Source organism: Anomalospiza imberbis, chromosome 11, assembly GCF_031753505.1.
Source record: "Anomalospiza imberbis isolate Cuckoo-Finch-1a 21T00152 chromosome 11, ASM3175350v1, whole genome shotgun sequence".
NCBI classification, from domain to species: domain Eukaryota; kingdom Metazoa; phylum Chordata; class Aves; order Passeriformes; family Viduidae; genus Anomalospiza; species Anomalospiza imberbis.
In genome coordinates, this window is record NC_089691.1 from 17,391,021 (window position 1) to 17,399,636 (window position 8,616).

Consider the following 8,616-nt stretch of genomic DNA (forward strand, 5'->3'; position numbering starts at 1 on the left):
AACCTCTTTTCCTCACTCATAGCAGGACCTTGGCAATTTACCACATTTCTGATGAGTGCATGAAAAGAAATGTGGCTGTTTTGTCAGATCAGCCGGTGGTAGATGTAATTGTTGCTTTGGGCTCGCCAGGAGATGAAAGGTCTCCCTTAGGCTGAGGGATGTTCTGTGGTTTGGGCACTTGATCTTCCTACTGGGTCTTTTTGGGGAGGCCCTTTCCCTCATCTCATCTCGTCATCTCATCTCCTCATCTCATCTCCTGCTTCGTGTCCACATAGATCAGGCAACGGGGTTTTACCCCGGGGATGTTGCTCTGGGATTGCAGCCCTTATTGAGACAGGACAAGCTGTGATCAGCCAAGAGGCTGTGTCCCCAAACAGGAGCAGAACCCACTCCCAGCATGGGGCTGGAGGGCTGGAAGAGCCCCCAGCCTGCCCGGAAGGATCCGTGCGAGGCAGCGAGCGCTGCGGTTGTGGCAAGCGATCCTCAGGGCCCACTAAAATTTCACACATGATTTCCCAGTGAAACTGCAGCAAGATAAACAAGATTTGGTATGAATTTAAACATAACACTGGTTATATTATTTGGGAACAAAGCAGTTGCATAACCCCGTAGAAAACAGCACAGATGTTCGTGCCGGACAGCGCGCCAAGAGCTGCGCTCTTCTCCCTGCCAGAGGCGCGCGCCTCGGTTGGGCTTCTTTGCCCTCTCCTCCATGGTGACACTCGCTCCCAGTCCCAGGGGTCCGAGGCAAATCCACCTCTAGCCCCTCCTGTCTGGTTTCAGGAGACACCAAACGAGTGGATCTCCTGTGCTGCAGAGCCCTGCTCTGCGCTGCCCCCGCCCCGCTGCGCTCCCGCGCCGTCAGTGTGCGCAGCATGACAATTGGATTTGCTGTGAGATTAGGGCAGGGTAATCTCATTAAGGATGACAAGCTCCACTGGGCTGCTCTGCAGCCCGCTGTGTATCCCCCTCACTCACACCACACACACACACACACACACACACAGAGGCAGGGCTTTGGTGAACAGCTGCAGCAGAGGTAATGGTCCTGCCAGCTCTGCAGCACCATGGGGAGAGGCTCGGGATGGAGCTGGGCATCAGCACAATCCCATGGTGGTGAGGTCTACCCGTGTGTGCTGGGATGGTTGAGAAGAGCTAGACCTGGTCCAGCTTCCAGGGAGCTGTCCTCATAAGTGGCAGAGGCCTCTGAAGGTCACTGGGTTGGGTTAACCTGCATCCTGAGTGATGCTTATGGTCCAAGCAGACCCCAGACTGCATTCACCAGAGCTGCTCTGCAATGTGACAGCATGCATGGGTGGTTGGGGACTGTGCCAGTCCTAGACAGACACTGTCAAACCTCTCCTGCTCACTTATCTCAAAGGGGACTTCCCATCATTAATGCCTGAGTCTGTGTGCGAAACACTTTCCAAAACACCCCATATTAAACGATAATATAACATAACTTGTTTATAATGTAACATATTCCTGTTATTTTCTTTGCCTGTTATTTTTATGTGATAAAACTAAAATAGAAAAGGCAAAGAGCTAATTTGCATATGCAAAACAGGAATTAACACGCTAACGATTGCCTGCAAATAGTGCAGGCACTAATTCTTAAAGGCAAATGCTTGAGAAGGAAAGCTAGGACCTAAACCACATGGCAAGCATTGAGGCAAACAACTGTCTCAGTGACAACAGAAAGAGAAAGCTAATCCTGCAACTTTTCTGGGAGTTCAGTTTTATTCACATTCCCTCCCTGGGCATTAGATAGAAATCCTTCTTTAGTGAAAAACTCGGAGCTGGGCTGTGCATGGCTGTGTGCTGCCATGCCCATCCTATTTCCATGAGCCCCACTAATCTTACCTTGGGTACAAGCCTTGCTCAGTCATTTTGGGACACGTCGTGGATGCCCCCACATAGAAAAGAGAAAAAGCAAATAGGACAGTTTCTGTGTGCTGATGCTCTGCCTTATTTCTTCTCAGAAAAGTTGCTCAAATACTTCCCTGAATTGCAAAATATTTTGGAAGCTAAAGATAGTCCAGGCAGAAAAGCAGACATCTAACTGACACTGAGCAAATAAATACAAGTTATGAATAATTCTTAGTGAAAATAAAACCCTTGAGGAACGGAGTTTGTAACTAAAAACATGGCATGAGGCTGGGATGATGGCAGACTCTGCTGATAACCATTGGCTCCATCCACAGGATCCAAGCTGGGGCTGGAGAGTGTCCACACTTTGTGTTAATGCTACCAAAAACCATGCTGCAGGTGAAGGGAACTGCAGTACTGTCAGATGGTGTAGCTTGTGAGCAGTGCTGGTGGCTTCCAGCGAGCAGTGAGTGTGCTCTGGGTCCGCAGGAGTACCTGAACATTTTTGGACACGAAGGCTGTGGATGTAAATGCAGTATCACATAAAGAGACCAGAAGAGGACTGAGAAAGATACTAAAAGCTGAGGAATGGTTTTGCAGAGTGGGCATCCTCTTGTCTGGTGTTTCAGTTGTGAGGCAGTTTGGTCTCATGGGCTGAAGCCTTATTCTTTCATAGGATCAGTGCTTGGTTCCCCATCATTAGGCTGATTTCCTTGGCTCAAGGGGGTCAAAAGCACTGGCTGTTGTTTGCAGGGATATATTTGTGGTAGTGCCAAGATAAAAGCCTGTTTCCACCCATGGTGCACCCAAGGCACTTTCCTCTCCTCGATGCTGAGGCACTGCTGAGCAGTGAGCAGTGCTCAGCAGTGCTGAGCCCAGCTGCTCCCCTGGGACAGGCTCTGCCCAGCACACACAGCCTCTGTCCCAGGGAGGAAGGGCTCCTTTCCACAAAGAACTGATGAAATGATGTAAAAGACTGGCAAAAACAGAGGAGAAAAATTCTCAACTACTTAACACTTCCGGTAGCTGCTGTTGTTTTTATTCCCTGGGGCTGAACCAGGGCTATTTTGCAGAGTGGGAGTAAATGCCATACTGAAATACCACAATGAATATAAGCTATTAGTAATGCCTCGATAGAAACACAAGATACAGCCACAGTGATCAAGAGGGATATGCCAGAGATGATTTCACTGTTCCAGAAGCTAATGAGCTTGTTATTAGCTGCTGCAGATCCTTGCAGCCTGCCTGTTCAATAAGCTGCTGCTCGTGGGGTTTGGTTTGCAGCATGGTTTATTGCAGAGCATGAGCCCACGTGGTTTCCATCCTGCGACAGCATCCTGCAAAGTCCACATTGGTGTCCCTGGGGATGTCAGCTGGGATATGAGCCATACTGCAGGCTCCCCGGACCCCTTCATGCACCTGCTTAATCTCCTTGGTCTTCATCCTTCTGCACCTTTCACCTGGAGGGGCTGGGGGGTGTGTTCAGCTACTCCCATGGGAAGATGTTGAGAAAAACCTACTGCAGTGCTTGAATTCCTGGGGCAACCCTGGGCTGCTGTTTAACAGGGCTGTGGCTGCAGCTTTAATCCAGCCTTGCAGACCCCACAGATTCCTCACTTTACACTGGGGTAAGCAGTAAGTGAGTCCCGGGCCATACCAGTCATGCTGGTGATTTGCAGGTTGGGGAAGTCCATATAGGCCAGTACAGAATCACAGATTAATTAAAGTTGGAGAAGAGCTCTCAGATTATTGGGTGCAATCATTAACCCAACACTGCCAAGCCCACCACTAAACCACGTCCCTAAGCATGACATCCACCTGCTTTTTGAACACTTCCAGGGATGGTGATTCCACCACTTCCCCACACAGCCTGTTCCAATGCCTGACCACCCTTGCAGTGAATAAATACTTCTTAATATCCAGTCTAAACCTCTCCTAATGCAAGTTCAGGCTCTTTCTTCTTGTTCTGTCACTTGTTCCCTGGAAGAAAAGACTGCCCCTCACCTGTCTACATCCTCCTTTCAGAGAGTTGTAGGGCAGTGTCATGTGAGGGACAAGCTCGGCTGACGGGCGCCGCTGTCACTGCCCCTTCGGCAATCTCTGACCATGTTTGATTTCAGGGGGATGTATATAATGGTTCAATTCAACTTGAAAGCCCTTGGATGTGATCCTTCTCCTTGTCTGGACAAGGCAAGTTGGTTTTTCTTAATGCAGCCAATGCTGCTGGGCAGGGCAGGCAGGGAAACGAGATCAAAGTTCAGCCGAAACCCTTCAAAGCTAAGCAGCAGAGTAAGCTCCGATTGGGCTCTTAACTAAAGCTGCACAGCCACCCTTTGAAAGTGCCTGGACCCAGCATAAACCTTGCATTATGCATGGGAAACACCCAGAGCAAATGCTTTTATCACCCAGAGCAATCAGGGCTGGTTATTAGTTGAACACAGCATTAAGAGGACAAAAATTTGGCCTGTTGATGCTGCTGAGAGAGGTTATGAGTTGCAATGAGTTTTCCACTCTGAGAAACAAGACTGGAGTGGGAACACAGGCAGCCACCTCCATGGGCAGCAGAGGTGAAATGGGATCTCCAAAGAAGGCTGAACTCACAGCCCATCAGGTGTAGCTCAGTTATCCCCAGCATTATCGGGGCATGCACATCCTGAGGCTGCTGCTGCTGCCTCACTTCTGCAAGCAGCTTTGAAAGCAAATCTGTGGTGCCCACACCAGCCTGGCAGCCTCCCTTTGTGCATTAATATGGCCAATACAGCAAAGTCTGAGCACCCCTGTGTGTAGCAGAGGACACTTCCAGCCTTCCCAGGTCAAATAGTTTGTGTGAAACTGTTTGGCAGCAAAGGGAGCTGCAGCAGCTCTCAAGGTTATGGGAACCAGGAGAGGAGCCTGAGATGCTGAGGGGAAATCGTGGACCTCTGGAGGTTCTTCTTGGCCCTGCTACAGACTTTCTGCATGACATTAGCTCTACTTTTTTTTTTGTGAAGAAATGATTTTCATTTGCTGATGATGGGGTCCTTCATCTTTTCTGGTCTGGGTTCTCTCTTGGTAGATGGAAAATGCTTCCTTTTCTCCACGGGGCTCTCAGGATGCACGTCTGTTCTCACTACTGAGGTGCTTGCAGATTGAGGTGATGAGAAACCTATAAAAACATATCGAGCTCTGTCAGAACTGGAAATGAAATGGGAAACAAATGTTCACCCCATATTAGAATAAGCGCAGAGGGATTGCTTGCTCTGTTGGAAAAAAAAAAAAAAGAAAAAAAAAAAAAGAAAAAAAAAAAAAGAAAAAAAAAAAAGAAGAGTAATTCTGCACATTTTGGTCTCCATTTGGTGTGGAACTGCACAGCTGTGAGTACTCCAGGGTGAAATGACAACCCATCCCCAAGGTCGCTCTTAGGAATACTGCGCCTTCAGAAAGACGACAGTTTTAAACAATTTGTTCCTAATTGAAAGAGGTCACATGAGACTGACTTTACAAAGTTTACATAACAAAGAGTAATTCTGTTAAGTAAAATGATTAATTCCTGTCATTGCACATCAAACGGCGCAGTTACAAAACAGTATTGTCTATGCTGCATTGCATTGAAAGCCATTTTCCCTCCAGTTTCCCTTCCCAGAGCACAACCTTTTGACAAAGCCTTAACTCTTTGGTGTTATTCAGCGCAGGAATTTGTGAATGGGAAGCGAGTAGGCTGCCATGGATGTGTGAGATATGTTATGGTGGTGTGGTGGCAAGCAAAAGACAACAGCTCTTTAGAGTGGGCCCAGCTCAGCCAGGGCCCCAGAGCAGTGAGAAATGCTGGCCAGGACAATGCCTTGGTTGTCGCTCTTTCTCTGCACAATGAGGCATTGAGGGAGACCCACAGCCCAAAATGGCACATTTGGACTTGGAAATTTTTCCATGGTGTGTTGGACAGATGTGTCAAGGACCCAGAGCAGCAAACAGCTGAGTAATTGGGTGTTGTGATAACCTGGGAGGACGTGGATATCCTCACACCCATCACAGTGTATGCTTGGGGTGTACACAAGTGCCTGGGGTAGAAGAGAAGCTGGCTGTTCTGAGAAGCTGAAAAACTTGCAAAGCCCCTGTGTGGTGTGTGGGATTCTGATGGAAGGAGAGCCTTTAGCTTTGGAGCAGCACCCTGTTACTGCTGTAGGGACAGATCTGGATTTGGAGGGGAGGCTGTGTGTCCACGGGGCTGCAGGGACCCCAGATGCAGCACCCTGCCAAGTGGGAACAGAGGTCCTTTGGTGTCCTCAGGACAAACCTGTGTCTCTGGGCTGGATGCCACCTTCCTGACGCACTGGGCAGGGGGCAGTCTTTGCCCCTGCAGACTGGGATGCACTGGGGCGCACAGCTTTGCTGGATGACGGTGCTTGAGGCTTGCACTGGCATTCAAACCCACTGCTGGATTTTAATATGATGTCTTCACACCCCATGAAGTTTAGGGGCACTTATTTTCTTTCCTGCTTGTCTCCCTGCTCACATATTTAGCCCTAAGACAGTCTCTTGCTTGGTAAGAGCCACAGAGAAAGAAGGTGCTCATAAGGACACAGAAAACACAAATTTGTGCTTAATCAGGCTATAGTTCTGCAGCTTCTGAAATTCTTCGTTTGTTAAAATAATTTGGGATATTTTATTTTTTCCCTTTCCCCAGCCTGTGAAGTAGAAGTGACTTTCCTGTAAGAAGTTTTTCTTGCTTGCTTATTCAAATAGAGCATTTATTTGCTTTCTTCATGTTTTTTCTCATTACAATCCCTTTCCTTCCCTTTCTCCAACCTCCCCTTGGGTCTCTCCTTCCTTGCCTGCATTTCAGTTCAAAGCCCTGTTGGAGTTTTCCATTCTCTTCTAGGGCTGAGTCACTGACTTTTGTCAGCCTCCCACCATGGATGGCAAGGGAGAGGAGGAAGAGAAAGAAGAAACAGACAGAAATTGCTTCAACACCAGCCAAAAGCTGCATAAAAAGGCCCAAATGTTATGGCTTCTGAAATAAAATCAAGCACAAGTGAGCCCTGCCAAATCTCCCTTGAAATGCTGGAAATCTGGAAGTGCTCAGTGCAGTTAAAGAGCAGATTTCTAACCTAAATGTCACTGGAGGGGTCGGGGCACATGTCCTGCTGTGCAGGTGGGATCGTCGTGTCCTCGGCCCTTTGCAGGCACAGCCAGGCTCAGCATCCCTGCCCTGCTGTGGGGGCATTTGCTCTGCAGGAAGATGATGCCATCCATGGCTCAAGCTGCAGTTTGGTGGCCTGGCAGCTCACGTGTGGCAGTTTGAGTTAATCTCTGGATGAACACACATTGGAGCAATGCAAGGAATGGCTGAACACCCAGGTCACCCGCAGCCCCAGTCCTGCCCCGGCACTGCAGGAGCTGAGAGGAGAAAGGGTTGGGGCTGCTGCTATGTCCCAATGCCATCTTCAGCCCTGGTCGTGTACACACCAAGCTTTGGACCCTGACTTCCAGGGAGTGCTCCCAGCCAGTGCCCAGGCTGCACAGGCAAGCAAGGCAAATATATCCCCCGTACAAATCACCCCGTGCCTCTTTTCCCACCTCATTTTCATGGCAGCAGATCTCATTTCCAATTAGTGAGAAACCTGCCAAGTCTAATTAATCTGTCTGCAATGATGACAAATTTCCCCTTGCTGAAATCAGACTCCTTACTCTAGCAGAAAGCCCTGGGCACCCAGAGTGCCAGAGCCCTGCTCCTGGCTGTGGGCAGCTCTGAACCTCGCTGAGCACCTTGTTGGTGCAAGCAGGGCTCAGACTTTGGATTTTCCAGGCATCCAAAACTCATGTGACCAGGCCTCTGCTTTCCCTATTCAGGTAGAAATGATGGAACAAACAATTCTGTGTCTACAGGGAAAAGTCCCATCTCTCCCAGGTCTTTGCCTGGAGAGGGAAGTGTTGAGAATTGCTCCACAAGGACATTTGAGATGGATTTTTTCCCTGTCTTTGATTATCTTCTGGAAAAGCCCATTTCTCTCCATGGACTATATGAGTGTTAATCTTCTCCCCATCATGCTTCCTACATTAAACACCACCCCTCTCTTCACCCACCACCTTTTAATGGTTTTCTAAGCCCAGAACAGATCTTCCATGGTTTGCTTTAAAGGCACTTGGCTCCCAGAGCTTCCAGAGTAGGTGAAGGTTCATTTCAATGTAAGTCAAATAAAATCTACTTCTGCCATAAAAGGCTATCACTGATAAGTCTCAGGCATTTTCTACACCTCTTGCCATAAACCTAAGCAGTTTTAACTGCATTTACTTATTTATTTGTGTCACCAGCTAATCTGTTCTTTTGGGAAAGCAGATTTTGTATTGTTTGTCATTTCAGAGAATTTTTTTCCATCTCTTTCATGTGCTAAATCACAAGTTCTCTAATGTTGCAATCCATTTTTCTCCATAAAGGTGTTTAATAATGATAGATTAGATTGGCCTTTCTGACAGATTAGATAGGTTTTTAGGTTTGGCCTTTGATGAAATTACAAGGGAGAGCAGGAGACAAGTAGTAAAAAACCACCTCACAGTGAAAGGTTTGGCTTCTTATCTTCATAGATTAGCACCCTGCCTCTGCAAACAGCTTCCAGAAAGCTTAATGAGTCTGTGGGGACTGACTGTTATCAGAAATAGTTGCTCTCTGGGGACTTGAAGGGCAAGGAGCAGGCACTTTGATTTAATGAGTAAAAATATACTGTGCTGCCCACTGCAAGGGCCATTAACCAAAGGAGGCCATGGGCTTCC

At 48.0% G+C, this 8,616-nt stretch overlaps 1 long non-coding RNA gene across 1 annotated transcript; it reads left to right on the forward strand.

The window, feature by feature from the left end:
• Window positions 1–262: 262 nt before the first annotated feature.
• Window positions 263–6,884, forward strand: LOC137480394 (uncharacterized). Its single transcript, XR_011002875.1, has 2 exons — window positions 263–548; window positions 6,728–6,884. It is a non-coding gene; the product is annotated as an uncharacterized lncRNA (long non-coding RNA).
• Window positions 6,885–8,616: the final 1,732 nt, after the last annotated feature.